This window comes from Octopus bimaculoides, chromosome 9, assembly GCF_046866305.1.
Source record: "Octopus bimaculoides isolate indiv1 chromosome 9, ASM4686630v1, whole genome shotgun sequence".
In the NCBI taxonomy this organism is placed as follows: domain Eukaryota; kingdom Metazoa; phylum Mollusca; class Cephalopoda; order Octopoda; family Octopodidae; genus Octopus; species Octopus bimaculoides.
In genome coordinates this window covers 70,373,066-70,399,074 of record NC_142936.1, presented here as the reverse complement: position 1 = coordinate 70,399,074, position 26,009 = coordinate 70,373,066, and the positions used below count along the sequence as shown (strand labels likewise).

The 26,009-nt window shown below is 35.9% G+C and overlaps 1 long non-coding RNA gene across 15 annotated transcripts in view; it reads right to left on the bottom strand.

The window, feature by feature from the left end:
• LOC106868037 (uncharacterized) overlaps positions 1 to 26,009 on the bottom strand; it is a 61,255-nt gene that overhangs the window by 33,076 nt on the left and 2,170 nt on the right. For 9 of the 15 annotated variants that reach the window (XR_016243184.1, XR_016243180.1, XR_016243186.1 and 6 more), the window contains exons 2-3: positions 7,890 to 7,927; positions 5,355 to 5,415 (exon numbers count right to left, since the gene is read on the bottom strand). This is a non-coding gene — a long non-coding RNA (uncharacterized LOC106868037). Of the gene's footprint in view, positions 1 to 5,354; positions 5,416 to 7,889; positions 8,030 to 12,957; positions 13,423 to 26,009 lie in introns of those variants that run through there. The other 6 variants (XR_001409213.3, XR_008264913.2, XR_016243181.1 and 3 more) reach the window with 5 other exon arrangements.

Sequence of the window (26,009 nt, the reverse complement as noted above, 5' to 3'; positions counted from 1 at the left end):
AAAAGAAAATACCAGATTTAAAAATAACTGATACAATTGGTAAAATCCCATCGAGGTGGATGTCCACATTACAGAAACCAACAAGCTGTGAAAGAATACCGCCTAAACATGTTACAGATCTCAAAGCAGTCAATTTAAATGGATATAGTTGATTAATCTTATCGGTCTCTTGGATTAATTGGTAGCTTGAATTTTAATTTTCTGATTCCATTATAGCAGGGATAATTTTTATGCCAGTGACAATCTTGTCAATATTTATTTAATTTCTAAGGCGGCGAACTGGCAGAATCGTTAGCACGCCGGGCGAAATGCTTGGCGGTATTTCGTCTGCCGTTACGTTTTGAGTTCAAATTCCGCCGAGGTCGACTTTGCCTTTCATCCTTTCGGTCGATAAATGAAGTACCAGTTACGTACTGGGGTCGATCTAATCGATAGGCCCCCCCCCTCCTTCAAAATTTCGGGCCTTGTGCCTAGAGTAGAAAAGAATATTTATTCAATTTTTAAGCTAGTAGAAACGTGAGCACGCCGGGCATAATGCTCAGCGGGGTCGATAAAATAAGTACGAGTTGAACACTGTGGTCAATCTAAACCGCTTTCCCCCCTCCCCAGAAATTGCTGGCCTTGTGCCAAAAATTGAAACCAATATTTAGTTTCTGCCGAGGTCGACTCTTCCTTCATCCTTTCGGAGATGGATAAAACAAGTACCAGTTGAGCGCTGGAGTCGATGTAATCGACTAGCACCCTCCCATAGATTTCAGGCCTTGTGCCTGTAGTAGAAAAAAATATTTATTCAGTATAATAAAGGTATCCTTTCTACGTTTCTGCAGCTAAGCGTAGACTGAACGCTCGACTGTCATGTTTAAAGTCACAATTCACGCTTTTTTTTTTTTTTGAGTAAATTTCCACATGGTCAGCAATCTTTAGGGGAGGTGACTAGTCGATTACATTGACCCTATTTTCTGACTGGTACATTATTTTATCGACCCCGCAAAAGGAGGAAAGGTAAATTTGTTATTGCGAGAAGATATAGATGCCATCTCAGCTGTCCGACCCGTAACCCAGCGGAACATTCAAGATAAGACAGCAGTAGAGTGATGGGAAGTGTGTGTGTGTTTGTGTGTGTGTGTGTGTGTGTGTGTGAGAGAGAGAGAGAGAGAGAGAGAGAGAGAGAGAGAGAGAGAGAGAGAGAGAGAGAGAGAGAGAGTTACATCAGTCAGTGGCTAAAATCCATTTTCAACCGAACAGAATGAAGCAGCGTGAAATGAACACACAATGTACCGCTCGTTCTGGGAATCGAACCCACGATCTTATGATAGCGAGTTAATGCTCGAACCACTAGGCCACGCCTAGGTAAAAAGACTATTAAATTATAAGTCGCCCTTCATCATAGAAAGTTCGAGCACTCTTGTACTGGATACTAATAGAAAACTGATCCAAAGTAGATAATAAAAAAAAAAGTCGTATCATCGTAACTCCCCCCCCCACTACCACCAATCACTGAAAATGCTATTACAAATGAATATTATATGATTTTTTGCGCTTTTTTTTTTTGCAGTATCATCTCGCAAGGGAACAGAGATTGGAAGATCAGATTTGATCTTTATAGACAAGAAAATACAAACGGGGAAAAAAACCCAAAAAACTAGTATGCAAGATTATCGATTTATTGCCATAAGATAACAGATGAGAAACGAAAGAATGTTAAATATAACATTTCTGAATTTTATCAGAAAATCAAAAGAACTCAAGGAATTGCGAGAGAAAGTTATTCCTGTTGTATTTAGGAGCACCTGGTAAAAGCAACATTTGCCAAAAAAAAAAAAAGAAAAAAAATCTTTTAAGTGGTCTCTCGACTTGTTAGAAATAATAGTCAAATTTCTCTCAAAACACATTCTATCATCTAGTAACAAAAAAGAAAGAGCGGGTTCCAGTCGTGACTTCCCTATCTTTTAATCCCACAGATGCTTTGTTGGAATAAAAGGCAGGATAGTCACGGATCGAAGGTAGATATGATCAATTAGAGCTCAGCTGGTGTTAAACAACAACAACAATAACAAGAAAAAAAACATCAGGGGTGACTCTGTGTGGTTGCTTGACTTTGTAGAAATAGCATCCAAATAGCCCTCAAATTGCACCCAACATCTTTAAATAAGGAAAATGTAGTAATTGATATACAGGGTGTCCACAAAGTCTGGGTACATGGGGATTAACACATACTTTACAAAATTATTATTTCTTATATTTAATTGTTTATGTGATAATTTCATTTACTTCATGTAGCCAGACTTTGTGGACACCCTGTATAAAAAGATGAGATAGTCACGGTTGGAAAGCCTCTGATCATAGGTTTGTTCAATTTAGACTTGGCCTGGACTTAAGCAACAACGCAGGGAACAACAAAACGACAACAGCAACGTCGCTAAGTGCATTTGAGCTCCTGACTCCGTAGACTAGTAATACTATATTATACAAGGTCATTTTTTTCCCACTGTTACACAAGTACAAAGTACAATCAGCTGTCACGAGCAAAATTTCGGTTTGGTAAAATGTACTGAAATGAGCTTCAACTAAATGTTTTAGACATCTGTGTTGTTGCGAGGAGACATACACACCCACTCGGTTCCCTCCCACTTGATGTAACAGAACATTCAAGATGTAGAGAGTAGAGAGAGGGGGAGAGGGGGAGAAAGAGAGAGGGCTGCACCAGAATCCATCTGGTACTCATTACCGGTGAGTAGATTGGCACAACATAAAACAGAGTGACTTATTCAAGGATACGACGCGCCACCCTACTCAGGAATTGAACCCACTACATTACACGCAAACCACTAGACCATTCACTAGCCGAGGACTCCAAATCCTGAAGCCGTACATTAGCCGAAGATTCTAACCATGAGGTCATATACTCAGTGGGGTACCACAGAAATGGTAAATGGTTTACGGCACAAAAGAAATCACTTTAAACTTACTGAAATAATATTCGCGATGCCTTATTTTATACTAGGTATAGAAGCAGACTAATTCTAAGGATTTGATCAAAGACTTTGCAATTAAATAAAAGTGGGAGAAAACTATTCAAATATAAATAAAGTGGAAGTATACAAAAATAAACATTATTTTCCATCTTACGGTCAATCTTGTTTTATTTTGAAAAATAAAAAGATCTATTTTATGGTTTATATTTTGAATTACATTTATACGGGGGCACCAACACCTTTTAAGTGCTTAGGGCTTCTATGGTCTTAATCCGGCTCTGCGTACCCTTACCAAAGATCTAACCCAGCGGTTCTCAACTAATTTTTACCTATGGACCCCTTTGATTCCCATTTTACTCTTGTGGACCCTAATTCGATGTTTAAAATCTAGTTTTACAGAAACTTCTTCCAAAATTCCTAATTTGTTCTTCACGCGTTCAGTTGTATAGGTTTGCCATAGCACTCACTGAGAGAACATGTTTCAGTGACTGGAAAAGTGTTGAGCTATGTAAAACCCCGGTGGGGAACCACTAATCTAGTCGCTCGGCCGTGCACTAGCCGAAGTCTCTAACCGCTAGACCATGTGCCTTCACTTCCATTTACTATTTGTTGTTGTTGGCACTCCGTCGCTTACGACACCGAGGGTTCCAATTGATCCATTCAATGGAACAGCCTGCTCGTGAAATTAACGTGCAAGTGGCTGAGCACTCCACAGACACGTGTATCTTAACGGAGTTCTCGGGGATATTCAGCGTGACAAAGCTGACCCTTTGAATTACAGGCACAACAGAAACAGGAAGTAAGAGTGAGAGAAAGTTGTGGTGAAAGAGTACAGCAGGGTTCGCCACCATCCCCTGCCGGAGCCTCGTGGAGCTTTAGGTGTTTTCGCTCAATAAACACCCACAACACCCGGTCTGGGAATCGAAACCGCGATCCTATGACCGCGAGTCCGCTGCCCTAACCACTGGGCCATTGCGCCTCCACTCCATTGCTATAGACAGAGTAGAAATAACAAATTGTGTTGTCAATTTTATATAGAGCTAACTTCAACAGTCGATCTGTTTTGATAATATAATCAACTATCATTAGGATATTAGTCTGTTGCTCATTTGACCGTAATGTATTCTCGCTTACACAGGAAACTATAATTTGATCAAACGAGCCATCGTGAAAGAGCGTAGGTAATTTCACTGCAGACTTTAGAGTTCCAATTATTAGCTTAATCAGCACTGCGTTTAAAGAGATTAAGCTTTGCTTTCTGGCTTTTGGTACACCAAATATTGGAAAGAAGCGACGACAACAACAACTATAATACTGATTTCAAATTTTGGCACAATGCCAGGAGTTTCGGGGAAGGAAATAAGTCGGTTACATCGATTCCAGTGCTTTTATTAGTAGATATTTTATTGACCCCGAATGGATTAAAGGCAAATTCGACCTCGGCAGAATTTGAACTGAGAACGTAAAAACAGACGAAATGCTGCTTAGCATTTTGCCAGGCGTGCTAACGATTCTGCCAGCTCACCGCCTTAAAACAACAATGATAATAAGAAGAATCAGAAACAAGGTATAAAAGGAGAAAGAGAAGAAAATAGTAAAAGACGAAAAAGAAAGAAAACGAAGCATGATGAGAAAAGAACAATGAAAAAAAAAGGAAAAGAAGGAAGACAAAGAAGGATAAGTAAAGGAATTTTATTTCTTTCTTTCTCCCTCTCTCTTCACAAGCAACACACGTATGTATATATGCAACAGGTTTCCATACAATTTCCGTCTATTAAATTCCTTTGCAAGACCTTTGTCGGCGCCGGGCTATAGTAGAAGACATTTGCACAAGGTACTGAGCAGTAGGACAGAACCTGAAACCAAGTCGTTGCAAAACGAACTTCTTAACCAAACAACCAACCGTACGTATGTACGTATGTATGTATTTTTGCTTGTATGTATGTATGTATGTATGTATGTATGTATGTATGTATGTATGTGCGCGCACACACACACACACACACACACACACACACACTCACACACACACACACACACACACGCACACGCACACACACACACACACACACACACACACACACACACACACACACACACACACACACACACACACACACACACACACACACACACACACACAGAGTTTTGATGCAAAAAAAAACTCAATATAAAGAGAAGTTTGAGAGATTCTCATAAAAATTCCAATGATATTTGCGAAGATATTTTCAAAGAGTTATTTGCAATTGTAAAATTATGAAATTTTTATATTTCAAATATAAACGTGAAAATTGAGGTAATTAATCTGTTTGCCTGATTTTGCATTAACATTTAATAATACACACACAAATAAAGCAATAAATGCAAAACAGAACCTACTTGACATTTGCGGCTTTTTTTTCTTTTCGTTTCTGCTCCTGCTTTTTCCCTCTTCGTGTCTCTGGTTATATTCAATATATGTAAAATAGATTCTTTGAACAATTTTAAATATATAATTTTAAGTTTCAAAAGTATATATTTGTAAAATTTAATAAAATGTAATAAAATTTAATAAAATGTAATAAAATTTAATAAAATGCAATAAAATTTAATAAAATGTAATAAAATTTAAATAATTTTAAGAGCCTTTAAGTAATATGGAGCTGAGTCAATACTTAAAACAGAAATTAAATGTGTTGAGTGTTACTTTTGTTTGTTCACCTACTCCTATGTATGTTTGTACTTGTTGCCTGCTGCACGCGCGCGTTCACACACATCCATCATACATACGCACACATACACTCACATACATGCATACATACCGACATACATACATACGTACATACGTACATGCAGCTGAATTTGGGATCTTGGAAAGAGAATGCAGATCGTTAGTTCATATACTACAAATGATCACAATATCTGGGACTATAAAAATTTGAAAGACCAAGGATAACGCTTAAATCAAGATACTTTCCTTCATAGCCTCGCTACCAAGTCGGTAGCGGTTGAAAACTTTGCTCTAAATTAAAAAGAGGAAGAGAACACACACACACACATACATACATACATACATACATATGCCTACATACGGTGGCTGGACAAAATAACGGAAATATCTTGTCGAAAAGAAGTTTCATCATTTGATTTGGGTCCAGCTTTGGCATCAGTCGGAAATTTAATATGTCAAGGAATTGAGACGTACAAGTTCTGAACAGTTTCGAAGGGAATTTTGAACTATTCTTCGATTAAAACCTACATTAGTTCTTTCAGCGAAAATGGCGGAGAGAAACGGCTCCTCACGAGCTGCTCTAAAATGCACCGTAAATTTCGATCATGCTGAGTCACGGTGATTGTGGAGGGCCAACTCAAGTGGTCTATTTCACAATTGTGATCTTCGTACCAATTTTGAATAATATTAGCCGTGTGAATCGGTGCATTATCGTCCTGAAAGATTACGCTACCAACAAAGAACAATGTTTGTACCACTGGATAGATTTAATCAGTCAAAATACTCTGATAATCCTTGATGTTAACTCTGTGATGTAATACAACTAAAGAGATAAGAGAATTCTGTAATTTGGTTGCCTAAAACATCATACAATCACTCCATGCTTCACTGTCGAGGACAACTAGTCAGGGTTGAAAGCTTGTTTGTACTGTCTCCAGAGAAAACTTATCCTGAAGTGGGAAAAAGGATAAATAATGATTGATCAGAGAAGTTAACCGTGTTCTTTTGAGCCATTGACCACATCTGAAAATCGAGACATCATACCCCCCACCCACTACTTATGAATGTTGATAGGGGACAGAAGAGGTTTAGCACTTGCTGCCTTTCTATGTTATTCAGCTTTATGGGGCTCATGACAACCAGTTATGGCTGACGCAAGATTGACAAGGTGGTGGTTGAGCTCTGTTGTCACTTTTGCTGCTGTACCTTGATAGTTTTTGGACAATACGTTTCAAAATTCTGCCGTCTCGCTCAGTGAATTTTGCCTTTATCCAAAATTATGCTTGCCAGAACTGGTTTTACTTTGGTTTTGGAATATCAACATGATTTTAGTAGCTCTCGAAACATTAAACAATTCAGCAGATTTTAGTGACTGAAACTCCACCCATCTACGCTCCAACAATTTGTCCTCCAAGGAAATCTGATAGGTCGTGCTATTCTAACTTATTTGAATATAAATATCTACCCAAAAATAAAGATAAAAAAAAGGAAGAAAAACAGAGATCTGTATCATGAAGTATACGTATTGCATATGGACACATATACACAGACTGGAACAGTTTTGAATTTGTCATATTGCCAATAGAAAAAGTAGTTAAATAAAAGTGGAGTTTCCATTATTTTGTTCAACTCTTGTATATATATTAATGTATTTTTTTTTAGAATATAAAGCCATAATAAAAACAATTTAACATTAAACTGAAGAATTACACCCAACTTTTTAGCGGAGTACATGTTTATTAAACTTTTACAAAGTAAAGGTTGATAGTGACTTCGAAGTGATAGTGACTTCGGCTTACTCACAACTGTATATGTATATGTATAGATTATATATGTATATATATATATATATATATATATATATATATATATATATATATGTAATGTGTGTGCATGTGTATAGGTGTATGTGTATACAAATATGTATATATGTATGTAGAGTTGTTTGTAATTTGTGTGTGAGTGTATATGTCACTGCATCGCTATGTATGCGTTTATGTTGTATCCCTTTATGCCTCATAACTTAACGGTTCAACAAATAAATTTTGATAAAAATAAATACTAGGCTGAAATAAGTGCTGTAGTCGATATGATCGACTATATTTCTTTGCAGACGATGTCTCTGCACGGCCACAGTCCAGTTAAATAAACCCAGTGAGTATGTGAAATAGTAAAAGAATAACAGAAGTGTTAAATCAACTAACCTTTTCCTTCGTGCGACAACCAAAAAGTAGAACGGGAACTTGAAATATAAAGAATGACACAGAATGATTATTGTCGTATAAAGAGATCTCTGTTTCTCTTCTGTTATAGTGAGAATGTTAAATCAAACTCAGAATACAGAAGTGAAACGAACTAAAACACTAATCGCAATCATGATTATAATTAAATAAACAGATATATGCAAATACATAATATATATAGAAATGAATTAAGAGAAAAAAAAAGAACAAAAAACAAAACAGTTAGTTTTCTACTTCCGGTGACACGTGATTCTGCTTTTGGTGTTTGATATGCTGGGGAAAAAAATCACATAAATGTTACTAAAATGATTTTACAGTTCACTGCACTTAATATCATTATCAAGTATAACATGTTTGTTGTTTGTTTTTAATTTGCTGTTGTTAGACTTTTTGTTGTTTGTGTTGTTGTTGTTGTTTTAATGCTCATAATCTTTTTCTTCCCCTCCGACTAATCTCATACCAAAGAAGTTTATTTATTTATTTATTTATTTGTTAATTAATTAATTGATTTATTTATTTATCTATTTTGCATGTCTGAGTAGATATGTGTGTGTGTGTGGGGGGGGGGGAGATGGGATGTGATGGTGGAGGTTTCACGGACTTTAAATTAATTTCCTTCATTATCTTAATCTGTTGTCAATTCCTAACACCGCCCCCACCATCAACTCTCCCTAATCTCAGTCTTTCTGATCCCTTCTTCTCTCCTCTCCTCTCTCATATGACACATCATCATCATCATCATCACCATCATCATCACCATCATCATCATCATCATCACCATCATCATCACCATCATCATCATCATCATCATCATCATCATCATCATCATCATCATCATCATCATCATCATCATCACCATCATCATCACCATCATCATCATCATCACCATCATCATCACCATCATCATCATCATCACCATCACCATCATCATCACCATCATCATCACCATCATCATCATTATCATCATGGTCGTGGTCGACGTTGTCAATGTTGTCGCCGTCATCATCATTTTCATCATTGACGTGGCCATCATCGCTGTCGTCATCATCATCGTCATCATCATTTTCATCATCGACATGGCCACCATCGCTGTTGTCGTGGTTGTCGTCGTCGTTGTAGTTATCATCATCGTCTTCGTCATCGTCATCATTGTCATCATCACCATCGTCTTCGTCGTCGTCGTCGTCGTCGTCGTCATCATCATCATCATCATCATCATCATCATCATTTTCATCATCTAAGTTCGTAGTCATCATCGTAGTCATGATCGTAGTCATCAGCGTCTCCGTCGTCGTCGTCGTTACCACCACTTTAGTGATGTTCCAATGGACCATTGACTCCAGATCTCACTGTTCTTTTATAAACAATGAATTCCTTATTATTTTACTGGTTTCAGCCATTCTGGATCACCACTATCTAGTGTATTATCGATTACATCATTTTCCATTTCTACCGTTATTTATCTTGGCGGAAAATTGGCTAAGTCGTTAGAGTATCAGATATAATACTTCACAGTATTTGTTTCGGCTTTTTACGCTCCAAGTTCAAATCTCACCGAGGTCAAATTTCTCCTTCATCATTTTGGGGTCGACAAAAGAAAATTAAAAATATTCCAAGATCAAGGTGGTGCCAGAACTGTAAGAATATCGGGCCGGATGCTTTCTAGTATTTGTTCCAGCTCTTTACATTCTGAATTTAGATCCCACCGAGGTTAACTTTGCTTTTGCTCTTCATCGTTTCGGATCGATAAAAAAAGTACGAATCAGAGGCGGTGAATTGGCAGTATTGTAAGAACGTCATACTGGATGTCTTGCTGAATATGTTTCAAACATGATCTTTAAGTTGTATTCAAATTTCGCTATAGCGTACATAGTAGACTTAAGCCGTCGTCTGTTTTAACCACCCTGTATATCAAGTGCTTTTAGCGTGATCCATTCTACTCCAAGCATTCTTACCAGGTATCCGGTTTGAAGGTACTTTACACCGCCACCCTCCCACCAGACTTGGAAGCCCTCTGAAAGGAGGTCATGTGCATTACCTTTCCTCATGACTAAAAGATGATGAAGAAAAGAAAAAGAATCCGAATTCAGTGCAATCTGACCACCTTCGAAGGCCTATTGCTCGAAACGTCGAGCATACCCTCTCTGTTTCTTCCTTAGAATGTAAAACAAATAACTATATACTGTGTAAGCTTATTCGTTGTTAGAGGGTTGTTTTTGTTTCTTTTATTTTGTTTCTGATGCTTTTTTTACTGGATTGGTTTTCTTTTTTTTTTTCAATGACAAATATTTATTTCACCGACTTCAAAAGAATAGAAAGCAAAGTAAACTAAGGGAGGATTAGGATATTCGGCACACGATCATAAGGTCGGGAGTTCGATTACCGGCGCATTGTGTCCTTGAGAAAGACACTTTATTTGACATTGTTCCCGTCCAATCAGCTGGCAAAAATGAGTTGTACCTGTATCTCAAAGAGCCAGCCTTGTCCCATTCTGTTTCACGCTGAATCTCCCTGAGAACTACCTTAAGGGTACGTGTGTCTGTGGAGTGCTCAGGCACTTGCGCGTCATTTTCACGAGCAGACTGTTTCATTCATAGGATCAACGGAAATCCTCGTCGTCGTAACCGACGGAGTGCCAATTAATTCTATCGTCGACCCACCATTAGCTCGTATTGTTATTTTAGAAATTTCGCCGAGGTCGACTTTGCCTTTCATAAGTACCAGTTGAGCATTGGAGTCGACGTAATCGGCTTCCTCTCTCCTTCATGATTGCTGGCCTTGTGCCAAAATTTAAAATCGTTATCTTAGAAATTTCGAAAGAGGTTTTCTTGTCATGGCAGAAATTATTGACTTTAGCTTCAGTATCTTGACATTATTGAATCTCAGAAATATTTTTCTGGTTGTTGAACACCTCTATTGCTTTCACTTCGATTAACTTTAAATATCATATTATTTTATTTTCATTTTAACCTTTGCTTTTTTTAACGGCTCATTGTTTTCTTTTGAAGCGAAACGAGAAATCAGGTATGTAATGGTGACTCGATCTCATAGCTGACCTCTGCTCTCTCTCTCTCTCTCTCTCTCTCTCTCTCTCTCTCTCTCTCTCTCTCTCTCTCTCTCTCTCTTATACATACATACATACATACATACATACATACATACATACATACATACATACATACATACATACATAAATTCGAGGACTACAGATCCAATCCACCACTGGAACTGTTAAAATCTGTAAAACTTAGGAATGAGAACCCAGGTTCGAAATTTCCCCTCGACACTTGATGAAGGCTAGAGGGTATATCAACAAAATGTGGATATGTATCCATCAAATGTAAATAATGTAAATAAATTTACACGTGTATATTTATGTAATAGTAAAAATCTTGGTTGAAAATTAATACAATGAACACTAAACAACAGACGCGAATAAAACCATTTTATCAACCGTGTTATTATTCAGAATCACAATAATCTCGATGCTGGAAAAATTGGTACCATTCATCCAGAAAGTCTCCCTGTAGAAGACAGAGCAAAACTAAGACTTACAACTTTAAGCATGGAGGACAGAGACATAGAATAAAAAAAAAAGAATAAGGAACAAAAAACAAAACATGGACAAACGCACACACATACATACACATACATATATATAAATTTGCACATCCAACTTAATATGGATGTGTTGCTTTAAAAGGCGTAAGCTGCGTCAGTCGTCCTAGCCATTCATCTCGTGTAGACGTTAAGTGCTAAATAGCGCAGATTATATCGGCAGGCGCAACTTTGTCAGCACACCATTGAATGTGACTGTTGCATCATGTGATTTCGGCGTACTTTTTGTCTCGTCAGCAACAGTCAACCAATCACCGAATGCCAGACCGAAATCTTGTCAAACCGATATAGTTTAACACTGACTAAATAGTCAGTAAGGTCGCGAAAAACTGGTGGTATGCAAAAAATAATAAATAAATAAATATAAATAGATAGATAGATAATAATAATAATAATAATAATAATAATAATAATAATAATAATAATAATAATAATAATAATGATAATAATAATAATAATAATAATAATAATAATAATAATAATAATAATACTAATAGATGGTGATGGACAAGAAACAATAAATCATATAATCTCTGGCTGCCCAGTCCTGGCTAAGAAGGAATATATTCACAGACACGACAGAGCTGGGACCTACATACACTGGAAGCTATGCCAACACTATGGAATAACAACAGAAAAAAGATGGTATAGGCACACGCCAGAAAAGGTCACAGAAAACGAGAAAGCAACCATACTCTGGGATATGCCAATACACACAGTTTGAGAAATTAAGGCCAATAGGCCAGATATAGTTGTCAGAGATCATGAAGGAAAAAATGCTTTCTAATTGATGTATCAATATCAGCAGATGACAACGTTTCCTTAAAAGAAATGGAGAAACTTTCAAAATACAAATACCTGGAAATAGAGGTAACTCGAATGTGGAATCTAAAAACAGAAACAATTCCTATCATAGTAGGCGCCTTAGGTATGATAAAAAAATATTCAGACAAATACATAACAAAAACACCAGGACTTACAAATATATATAACACAGAAAATTGCACTACTGGGCACTGCACACATCCTACGCAAAACACTTTCAATACAGTAACCATAAGAGCATCACAGCAAACCACAGCATATACCCAGGGCACACAGAGATGCGCTCGGTAGTGAAGTGAAAGCACGTTATAAAAATAAAACTACTGAACAATAATAATAATAATAATAATAATAATAATAATAATAATAATAATAATAATAATAATACTCTTTTACTCTTTTACTCTTTTACTTGTTTCAGTCATTTGACTGTGGCCATGCTGGAGCACCGCTTTTGTCGAGTAAAGCAATAATAATAATAATAATAATAATAATAATAATAATAATAATAATAATAATAATAATGATGATAATAATAATATATAAATATATATATTATATATTACGCGGTATAGAAGATACATACCACGATATTAATGCGGGATCCCAGTGACTGTACACTGAAACGAGTTCCAGTTGCCTTCTATAAGTGCGTTTGATGCTTAATAGTAAAAGTAGTGGTGGTAGCGATGTTGGTGGAGTCTGTGGAGATTGTGGTGGTGTTGTTGATGGTAGTAGTAGTAGTAGTAGTAGTAGTAGTAGTAGTAGTAGTAGTAGTAGTAGTAATAGTAGTAGTGGTGGTTATAATGGTAATTGTTTTGTTGTTGTTGTTGGTAGTGGTGGTGGTGGTGTAATAGTTCTGCTAGACATGAACTTGAAAAAAAAAAAAGGACAACTTATAAGCCAATACAACTTTGTATTGGCTTGTTTCTATGTATGTTTTTTTTCCCGTACATCTGTGTATGAGTGTGAGTATACATGTGTTTGCTTGTGAATGTGTGTGTGTGTGTATGTGCACGCTATCGTACACCCTAAGAAATCATTACTCGGTAATGAACTTGAGATGATTTATTATATATAAGTACCGCCATTTTTCATCATTATCACCATTAGCAATATCTTTTCTCTTTATTTCCTTTCCTTAATCTTTCCCTCTTTCTCTCGATCTCTCAATCGTCCATCTATTTTCTCTCTACTCTCTTTTAGCCTCTAAATTCTTCTCCCCCCCTCACTGTTGTTCCCTCCCCATATCTCTATCAGCTTAACGGAATCCCCCCACTCTCGTTGCCCTCATCTGATTCCTCTCATTTCCTGCCATATCCAGCCAAATAGGTTAACATTTATCAATAAACATCTCCATTTCTTTCTCTCTTTCTTTCTTTCTTTCTTTCTTTCTTTCTTTCTTTCTTTCTTTCTTTCTTTCTTTCTTTCTCTGTTACATATGCACATATACATGCATACGCAGACACACATTCATACACATCTGCATAACCTTGTCTTACATTCTAGTTCATTCTGCAATATTTGACCATGGCAGTGAAAGTTCTACACGTGTTGCCAAAACAGATGTTTTAACAAGAGGTTAAAATGAAGAGATTTCAAGCTTCGATGAACATAGCAGGATAATCCTATGTAAAGGGTTCGTTAAAGCAGACTAATTTGCCGTTATAATTAAGCCAGCAAGTTTACAGAGATTAACTAACTGTTACAACACCAATGTTAATATGCTGTTTTTTTTTTACTGTCATCGTTGTCGTTGTTATTGTTGTTATTGTTGTGATGGTGGTGGTGGTTAATAGTGGGTACAAGCATGTAAATCATTGATTTGAATAAATACAGACCAACAACAACAACAACATTTGCTTAGTTGCCAAAAATATTTGAATGATTTCAGAGTATTTTCGGGTGCTGAATCTGAAAATGGAATCAGTTTTGCCAAATTGATTTTACTTTTTGATATACCGTCTTCCCCCCAAAACTTAAAGTTACTGAAAGATAAAGAAAAGTCATTTTTATCTTTGTACTCTTAACGCTGCTTTTATCCAATCTCGTAATTTTCCTTAAAAATATATATAATCTAATCTTAACATAATCTTATCTTTCTTGCAGATTAAGATTAATATGAGTTCATCACGAAGAAGTTGCTTAAACAATTCTAAAGTATTCTGTTCAATTTGTAATGAATGCTCTTGGCTAAGTAAAAAATGTAACATCTCGATAATTACTGGATGTATTGAATGAAGTAACGAAATGTTATCTGTTAATAACTTTGCAAATTTCATTCAATTGTTACTTAAACAAAAGCAACTGCAAATAGTTGAATAAAAAAACTGCAAATGTTAGTATTGTGAATAACAGTCTGTTAAGTGCAATATCCTCATTACCAATAAATGTGTGAAAAAAAGAAATTAAAGAGTTCTAAGATTGTAAGGAATTAGGTCACCGTGATTGAAAGTGAATCAAGTTTATCTAGGTTCACCTTAGTTTCACTTGAGATAATGGTAAATTTCTGATAGTTTAGACAAATGGCTTTTCAGAGTACAATTTTCAGAGAAACGAACCTAAAGACCTAGCTTTCGATTCCTGGTCATGAATCTGTTATATACATCTTACAAGAAAAATGTTACTGACTGTGAAAGAAGCATATGATGCTTATTTTGGTATAAAGTTTCATGGTGTAAATTTAACGAAAATTAGAAAAATAAAGTGTTGCAAGATGATGTTTGTGAATGATTTAACGCAGGAATGATTTAACAACACCTTGCGAACATTTAAATATGATTTTATTTACACTGCCCGAGATGTAAGAAACATAATGCAACATGCAAGCCGGATATAAAGGCTTAGCACAAGGGATGGATTAAACACCAGAACACGTCGCATCATGTCTGCCATCATATAACACATATCCAGATGAGCATGCTGTCGTTAGAGCGATCATGTAAGAAGGAGTGTGTATGGGACCGCCTCTTCGCATACAATGAAGTTTGGCGCCTAAAACCAACTTCCTTGGTAGGTTTATTAGGAGAACAATCTAGAAGGCTCTGGAGAAACTATCACGTGAAAACTAGCCGTTGATTGGCTGATATCTTAGCCTAACGCGCGAAAAAGTCGACCGATGTCGTGACTTGAAGTCCGTAATGTGGCGACTCAAATTCGACTCTTGTTACAAAAGCTTGGCAGTAGGTAGAGTGACTCTTGGCTTGATGCAACCCTGAACAAACTGAATGTCGGGGGCTCTTAGAAATATAATTATAAAAAATTTCCAGAGAAACAATAACATACAAACATAGAAGCGTTTATTACAATTTACAAATAGGCTAAGAGCACGGATCAAACACGACATCAGTTTCAAATCTTATTATTAATTTATCAGAGAGAGATAGAGAGAGAGAGAGATAGAGAGAGAGTATCTATATTATTGGCAATGATCTTGGTACATTATTTTTACATTGAGCGAAGAACCGGTAGAGAGAAAATCCGAACGGATTTTCTTTCTTTCAATATATTTTCTTTCAATATATTAAAGAATATGATTAAAAAAAAAACAAAACCCAGATGGTGAACATTGAACATTGAACATTATCATAGCTAAATCATTTTTTCCCTCAATTTTAGATTTGCAAATATTTTCATGGCATTTTCTATAACTATTTTTACAACATCAGATTGGTGATACAAACAAGAAAAATGAATATCAAGACATGGGTATATATCTTTTTCTAAGTCCTTTTTAACCCAACTCAGTTGGCTTGCAGCGAGCCTGCCAGCCCTGTCTTCAGCTCTGCTCCAACAACTCCCAGTAATCAACAAATTTTCTGGTATTCCACAGCTTTTCCTATGTGTTGTTTCCAAGGCACAGCCCATCGTCACTTCATTACTTCCTTGATGGAATTTGAAAAGACCACTACGTCTGCATGGAGCGTCGGTTACATGATGTGGTGAGAGGACTTTAGTTGTTTTACAACAGTCACTTCCAGCTGCCATCTAAGATTTATAATTGCTTAATTGGTTAATCACTCGAAATGATTAAGCAGTTAGAATTAAAATTAAAAATTAATTTGGAGTTGTTTAGAATAATTACAATGAATTGCTAAACAGAAAATTGTTTTTTTACTTTCTCTCTTGAGCAATTTATCATTTTCACTACATTAACTAGATTAAAATTTTAATAAGTCTCTAAGTTTTTATTTTTTTTAAAAACAAAAATACTTTTAAGATGTTTAAGAACAAAAATGTCTCTCAAATCTTGAATCTGAAGTCCAATCACTTCATGTTATTTTTTCCTAATGTTTATTCATAAATATTGTTAATAACTTTAAATCCTTTGGTTCATTCTAGCTTCTTACTAAGTGAATTTTTTCAAATTTTGTCTAACTTCTAAAATTATATTCTTTCGATATTTTTTCTCACTTTCTCTCATTTTTCACTAATCTGTGATCGAACTGCTGAACCTGAATGCTATAACGTGATCTTTTGTTATTTAAAAACCCCACGAGTTAAAACTGTTCAAATCTTTTTGGCGAAAAATTAAAAGCTGTATCAAATGTTGTATTGAACATATGATTTAAAAAAAACAATCTTCTTTCTGGGTTACCTGTATTTGAAACCTTATCAATACATTCATATTCAAAGCGGTTCTTGTTTTATTTACGCCAAATTTTGTAGTTAATTCTCTCACTGATACTTGTGCTCTTTAATATCTAATTACTTGATAATGAATTAAGTAATTAGTGCAGTAATGAGACTGCAGTAATGAGACTGCAGTAATGAGACTGCAGTAGACAATTCCACACAAGCATTTCTGCATGGTTTTGCTGACAATAATTTACTTTGCCTGTTCGTCTGACTTTACGTTTAGAGTTCAAATTTCGCCCAAAGGCAGTGAGCATGCAGAATCGTCAGCGCGCCGGTTAAAATGCTTAGCGGTATTTCGTTCGTCTTTACGTTCTGAGTTCAAAATTTGCCGAGGTTGACTTTGCCTTTCATCCTTTCGGAGTGGATAAAATAAATACCAGTTGAGCCCTGGGGTCGATGTAATCGATTTACCCTTCTCTCGAAATTGCTGGCCTTCTGCAAAAATTTGAAATTCATATTTTACTCTGCCTAAGACATCATACCAGACATTCATCATTACTAGAAAACTGTAATCTATTTGTGATTGAAAGGTCTCTACTTAATATCTGACTGTAGAAGCAGAGGCAGGCATTTCTGAAAGTTTTACAAAAGGCTTCTTGGAGTCTTATAAGTCCTTGAGACACATTCTAATTTGCACTCTCGTCTAATCTCGCTAAAAGATTTTGAAACGAAGCATGCATGAAAAAATTCTTCTTGTACATATCATCGTCCACAAAATGCCAAAAAAAAAAAACGTATAAGCGTTGGTCAATATAGTAAATAAAAAGAATAAATAAACAAATAAAGGAAAAAAAAACAAGAAATGGATACTCGGCAGTGTGTTGTACTATCACCAACTACTAGGTTCAGACTCAGCTTATGACATACACATATTTAACGCCCGTGAATTTGTCTTCATGAATCGCGCCTGATCTACTTCTTTGTTATGTTTCATATCCGAACCATTATCGTTGCCTGATCTTTGTAGTTACGTAATTATGACTCTCTCTCTCTCTCTCTGTCTCTCTGTCTCTCTCTCTCTCGCTCTCGCTCTATCTCTCTCCCTCTCAGAAAATCAAAATTCGTAAAACCCTCTGTCAGTAAAGATATCTATAACCGATTCATAGCCCACGAAAAGTTCCTTCATTGAAATACCTTCTACATCTAATGACATATCTGGCATACAGTCTGAGATAAAACTGAAATGCGTGCTTTCTTTAATCTGTTTAATATATTTTTCTAAACAGCAACAAATTGATTGTTTCATTCTAAACATTTTCTCCCGCCACAGTGAATATAAGTTTCTTTAAACATAATTCGACATGAATGTTTGTTCATTGCCATTACAAATCTTCCAAGTAGCTTAGTAAGATCTATAAATAACAAAAAAGACCCCTGTGTGCAAAGTAAGTAATGTGCCTGAAGTTTCAGTAGTTAGATACGGACTAATGCCCATTAAACGCTCCAGTGCTATCGTTCTTTTTTCCACACGTGATTGCTTCTCCTATTTTTATTAGTCTGCTTTCGCAGGGAAGTCTCGGACCATTTCTTCAAACATTCCAGTAGATGTATTGAATTTTCAAGTGACTGCAAATATTCACGAGCATTCTTCCAGTCATTAATTCCAGATTTTCTTAAAAATGACTTAATTGAGAAGTCAAAAACTTTGCAACAAAAGCAATAAATTGTATTGATTTGGTGCTCTCGACATACAGAAGCCATCTTCTAAGCAAAATATCCGCCATTGTTAATTTTCTTATCACATCATTGTTTAAAAGAAACTACGTACATTTATTTGCATCTTTCAGAAAATTGTACTATTTATCAATAAGAAACATCAGGTTCATAACAATGATTTCCTTTAATAATAATGGTTTCTTTTATCAAGTTATCTATAACAAAAATGATGAATTTCCACTCACGATGATTCATACGGCCAATATGCTGGGTCATAGTTTTTGACATTTCTTTTGGGAGAGTTTTCAAATTGGCTTTTAAAATTCTCAGAATCTTTGTTATGATATTATTATTCCCAAGTCTTCAACAACGTTGCAAATGTAATCGTGATGTTTGATTAAAACGTAGTCATACTTTTCTTGAGAAAGTAGAGTATCTTAAATTGGTTTGACTTCACATATGTCAAATCTGGACTGGCCAGATGCCATATTGAGTCTGCATGGTTAAGATTTAGAAGTGAAAGAAACTTGAAAGCTTTGGGTGTTTTCTTGGTTGCTAGTTCTTGTGAAAGGCATATTTTTGGTTTGTTGTGTTTTCCTGGCTACTAATTTTTAAAAGCTTTTGAAATCTAATAAAGGAGTCTAAAATGGAGTCAAGGATGTGAAAGACCAGATCACGGGTTCTTTTCTGTTTGTTAGTAAACTTTTTTTATCTGCCGTATTGGAATGTGGAAAAGATATGCTAAGAGAGTTGGAAGAAAGAAAGAACGTATTATGAAGATTGGTGGATTAGATAGATAAATAAATATGTGGGAGGTTAACAGAGAGAGAGAGAGAGAGAGGGGGGGATAGTGAAATAGCCAGGTAGCAGCCAGTGCCTAGCAAGACAGACAACCAGATGTGCAGACAGTGATATATAGTGAGGAATGGAAGAAATGAGAGAGAAAGAGACAGCATGAATAGAAGGGAGAAGTGGAAAGGAGAAAGATATCTAAAACAGATAGATGGAATTAGAGAGGGGACGTGATTAAATAACAAAGGTATAGACAATGAGAAAGAGAGAGGGAAGGAGAGAGAGAGATTGATAGACAGAGACAGAGATACAAATTCATGCATGATATATGCGTGGTGGGAGGACAATTTGGGAAATGGAGTGAATAGGTAGAGGTGGATATCGATTGAGAGAAAGAAACAGAGGTAACTAATGTATATATATCTTAATATATAAAGCAGAGTTTGTGCGTGTGTGTGTGTGTGTGTGTGTGTGTGTGTGTGTGTGTGTGCGCGTGCGCACGCGCATGTTCCTTACACATTCGAAAACTTTTGTCACTTTCACCTGCAATCCTAAAAGGGAGGAAATAAAATCTAACTTTCTTCCAGTGTCGCATCTTCTGGTATTGCAGCTATCCTCCTCAATGGGGGAAGAGCTGCCAATTCTATGTTCAAGCTCCCTCTAAACCCTGTAACGAAAGAATCTCAAATGTGAAACATTTCCAAGAACTCTGCAATGGCAACAGTTCTCCAACAAACCTGCCTCATTGTTTGGGATGAGTGCACTTTGTCACATCATGGAGCTCTAGAGGTACTTGACCGTAACCTCCAGGACAAAAAACTATAGCACGCTCATGGGAGGAATAACAATTCTTCTTGCAGGAAATTTTTGTCAAACGTTGCCAGTTATCCCCAAAGAATCAAAAGCTAACGAGGTCAATGCATGCTTACAAAAATCGTACCTTTGGAGACACGAAAAAACTTCATTGTACAAGCAACATGAGAATACTTCTACAAGGTGATCATATGAGCTTCTTAAGAGTGGTAATGGGATATTAACATTCATCTCAAGAATTCAGCTACATGAAATTACATGCGATCAAAGGACACTCTTAGGGATCTTATGGATAAAGTATTTCCTGATTTATCTGTCAATTACACGGATGTAAACTGGTTATGTGAAAGAGCCATACTGATTCCAACTAATGAAATGGTTGATAAACTCAATCAGGAATTTCTTCAAAAGTTTACAGATACACCAGAAATAACATTTAAATCAATTGAGAACAGTCGATCAAGATCAGGTTGTTCAATACCCTGTTGAATTTCTGAACGCACTTAAACCCACTGGGATGCCACTGCATAACTTGACACTAAAACTGGGTGCTCTCATTATGTTGCTTAGGAATCTTGACCCATCTCACCTGTGTAAAGGAACTCGCTTAATTGTTACTTCCATGAAACCCCATGTCCTACAGACAACAATCATAGCAGGTAATCACAAAGGACAAAATGTCTTTATTCCAAAAGTCCCCCTCATACCTACAGATGTTCCATTTAGATTTAAAACGCTTCAGTTTCCAGTCAAATTAAGTTTTGGTATTTCAATTAACAAACCTCAGGGTCAACCCCTCAATGTAGTTGGACTTAATCTCTCTACTACATGCTTCTCCCACAACCAACTCTATGTTGCTTGCTCGCGACTTGGAAGCAGCAACAATTTATTCATTTCGACACCAACAAAAAATTACACAATGAATATTGTTTACCCTGAGGTGCTTCAACAGTGACAGATTTTCAGTTCGAAATTCTTTTATCACTACAATTTGGATATTAAAAAAAAAATATAGATATTTTGAAATAACTATGAGAATATATCTTTATATTTATTGTTTACTAATCTGAATAAGAACAGCAGTAACCCAGGCAACACCAGGTCATTCAGCTAGTATATATATATATATATATATATATATATATATATATAATATGTGACAATTAGTCGGTTGCCATAATAAAACTCAGAGTTTCGGATGTTGAGGCGGAATTCTGCTCCGGCATCTCGTCAGACAAAATGCTTGCAGGATTTGTTCCGGCGTTTTACGTTCTGTGCTCAATTCCTACCGAAGTCAACTTAGTCTTTCATCCTTTCGTAGTTGATAAAATAAAGTAGCAGCAAGTAGAGCGGGTCGATGGTATCGACTAACTCCTACTCTTCAGAATTACTGGCCTTCTGCTGCCGAATTCAGAAACTAATACTTTTGATGATACAATTCCCTATTTCTGAGATGAACTTTATATAATGAATTATTCAGAGTGGCGTCCTGACTTTGACTGTTGCTTTCACTACGTGAATATATATATATATATTATATATATATATATTATATATATATATATATATATATATATATATATATATATATATTTACACACACATACATACATACAATATAGATCTGTATCATACAATACAAAATCGTGTACGATATAGAATGGCATCATCTAATCGGTAGTGAGGCAACATAAGATATTTAATAGGAGTTTACAAGCCTTAAAAATTCACCCTGACTCTGCCTATGAGCTTAACATAGTGGATAAAGACATTGGTTAATGCAGTGCAGTTTCCCCAGAAGTTCTGCGTTCAAAGACACTCGCACACACATACATATACATATGGATGATTTCTTTCAATTTCTCTTTACCAAACTCACTCACAAGGCTTTGGTCGGCCCGAGGCTATAGGAGAAGACACTTGGCCACGGTGTCACACAGTGGGACTGCTCCCGGATTCATGTGGTTGTGAAGCAAGCTTCTTGCCGACCACATAGTTTCGGGTTCAGTCCCGCTACGTGGCATCTTGACCAAGTGTCTTCTGTATATTTTATCACAGATGACGATTGCAAAATATCTTAAAGAACAGCTAAATTAACATTAACTATTCATAAAGATTATAAAATAATTTACTTACATTTCTTCAAGCTATAACGTTTAGCCTCAGCAGTTCCTGGTTGTGAATCTTGATAAGTGGCCATCTTAAACTAGTATTTCGCTGGTTTCAGTCAAGGAATTTTTTGTTATTTGTCCCAGGAGTATAACAATCTGGTACATATTTTACCAATTTATCCTTACCAAATAGCTGATCAAGCTAGAGTTTCGGCAAAGAGATGTAATTCGATGACTATTCACCATTTTATACTAATATACACAAACACAGCCACAGTTAACCTGTCGCCACAGAAAACGAAAAAGACTCGCGTAGTGGGGTCGAACCCTCTTGGGGTAAAGCCATATTGCTTAACCACACGGCTATCATTGTACGAGTGTATTAACTATATGAAAACCAAAATAAAACAAAACAACGGTATATGTTCGTACATTCAGATGATACTTTCCACGATAGTGTCAAAGAATGAAAAAAAAGAGCTGATTGGTTTCCTGTAGTTTTCACTATTTTTGAAACTCTCTCTAGTTATAGTTATGAAGCCTAATAGAAAAAAATGTGACATTTGTGACGTTCTTGTTTCCCACGTTGGCATAATTAAAATTTTGAAATAACTATCATCGGTAATCAAAAATAGAGTCGTAATGGAATTTCTTCGGGAACATATCTTTCTACTCTAACGTATTTGTTTGCGTGAGTGAGAGAGAGAGAGAGAGAGAGAGAGAGAGAGAGAGAGAGAGAGAGAGAGAGAGAGAGAGAGAGAGTGAGAGACTGTCTATAACCTAGAAGTTGTGTAAAGATGATGGTAGTAGTGTATAATACAAAACCAGTATATAGGAAAGTCGTCTTAGCATCGATGATGTTGAAACTCGTTTCGAATTGTAATCCATGACAACGGCTATAAAAAAATGTCTTGGTCTGCTAATCAATGTTATCCTTTATCTTTCATCTCTAACTTGTTTTAGTCATCGGACTGCAGCCCTGCTGCGGCACCGACTTGAAGGGTTTTAGCCGTTACAAATCGATCCTAGTACTTATTTTTTTTTAAACCTGGTATTTACTCTGATGGTGTCTTTTACCGAATCGCTGAGTTATGTGGGTAAACAAACAAATACCGGTTGTCAAACATTTGAGAAAGGGGACAAACACAAACACGAAGACACACGCATATATATATATACATACAACGGGCTTCCACACAGTTTCTGCCGATTAAGTTCATTCACAAGGCATTGGCGGGCTCGAGCTATGGTAGAAGTCATTTGCCCAGAGTACCATGCAGAGGGACTGAACCTGAGAGCACATGGTTACAAAGTGAGCTTCTTAACCACATAACCATACTTGCGCCCGTTTAGTTACTTCCCTCCCCCCTTTTTGCTTCCGTGTTTATCTTCGCATTCCTTACAGTTCAATGAATTTAATTACAAATCACATCAGATGAAATACTTAATTGATTGGCTTAGAAAGGATAAAACAACAGCAACGCCGAACACAAACTGGCTCTAAAAACAAGATATTAAGAGTCATCATATTGCCTTCAAATTTTGGCACAAGGCAAGGAATTTTGGGGGGTTGGGGCTATTCGATTACATCGATCCCAGTGTCCAAATTGCACTTAATTTATCGATCGCCGAAAGGTAAAGTCGACCTCAGCAGAATTTGAACCCAGAATAAAAAGACAGACGAAATGCCGCTAAGCATTTTACCCAGCTCGCCGCCTTACCAAGAATCATCATGTTAAAATCGACCAAATGTTGATATAGTTGTTGTTTAACCCCCAGGTCAAACCTGATCCAGTAGACCCACAAGGGGAAGAAATTAAACCGTTATTACCCCGTCTTTTTAAATAGTTCACCTTAAATTACAATATCCGGAGTACACTTTCTTTTTCTTTTTTAATACTTGTAGAGCGTGGCTAAGTGGTTAGAGATATTCAGCTCACGATCGAGAGGTCGTGAGGCCGGTTCCCAGCGGCGTGTTGTGTCTTTGATGAAGGGTCATTTTTTATGTTACTTATCTTGTTTTCCATTTGTTTCTCTCGTTGTTCGCATACAAAATTTTGTCATCGTATTTCATGTTTACATTTTGTGACGTCCTGTAACTACATATGCATATATATATATATATATATATATATATATATATATATATATATATATATATATGTGTGTGTGTGTGTGTGTGTGTGTGTGTGTGTGCGCGCGTACATATATGTGTGTATATATGCATATATATATATATATAATAATTTTTTTCCAGAGGATGTGGCAACCGTTACCAATATAGCATAAGAACTTACCTTAGGAGATCATTAATTAGATTCCTTAAGGGTCGTTCTCACAGTTTATATTTATATCATAAGATTTTTAAACTCTTAAATTTTCATATTCAAAAGAGACAGAGACTTCAAATTCGATATATCGATTTATTCACCACTCTATGTTAACATTTCTATGCCAAACTTATCCAGTGACTGGTCCATTGGATTTAGACGTTTGGCACTTCTTCAGGAGTGGTTACCTTTCGAACAAAACACGAAAAAACACATACATAACTATTATTAGGACATCGTTAGCTTTCGTGTTTGTTATTATAGGGGAGATAACTCCTTAATTTTCTATTTTTATGCATATGTATACGGGTAATATGGTATAGTAAAGAGAAATAAACAAAATAATTAATCTAGTGGAAATCCACAGGAGAGCAATAAAAATAGAAAATTAAGGAGTTATCTCCCCTATAATAACAAACACGAAAGCTAACGATGTCCTAATAATAGTTATGTATGTGTTTTTTCGTGTTTTGTTCGAAAGGTAACCACTCCTGAAGAAGTGCCAAACGTCTAAATCCAATGGACCAGTCACTGGATAAGTTTGGCATAGAAATGTTAACATAGAGTGGTGAATAAATCGATATATCGAATTTGAAGTCTCTGTCTCTTTTGAATATGAAAATTTAAGAGTTTAAAAATCTTATGATATATATATATATATATATATATATATATATATATATATGTGATCTATTTCTAGTACATTAATTGTCCACGTTAGTGGTCAACGTTATTTTTTAAAAATGTACCTTAATCCCCTGAGATTGCAGATACTATTTCTGAATCTCTTTGATTCTTTAGATGTGCTGGCCTCCTGATAATTAATCGATATTAATTAATATATGATTAATTACCAGATTTTATAATTTGTATGTATGTATATATGTGTACACGCATGTATATATATATATATATATATATATATATGCATTTATGCATTCATATTTACATACATACATATGTATACATGTGTTTGTGTGTGTGTGTGTGTGTGTGTGTGTGTGTGTGTGTGAGAAACATAATCTCGTATATTCTAGTGAATTCTGCGAAGTCTGACCATGAAAATTCTACACGTGTTACTAAAACAGACGTTTTTACGAGAGGTTAAAATGAAGAGATTTTAAGCTCCAGTGAACATAGCTGGATAATCTTATGTAAAGGGTTCGTTAAAGTCGACTAATTTGCCGTTATAATTAAGCTAGTAACTACACTGGGATTATCTGATTGTTACAGCAACACTAATATTACTATGTTGCATTATTAATGAGCTGGCAGATTCGTTGCAATGTTGCGAAATA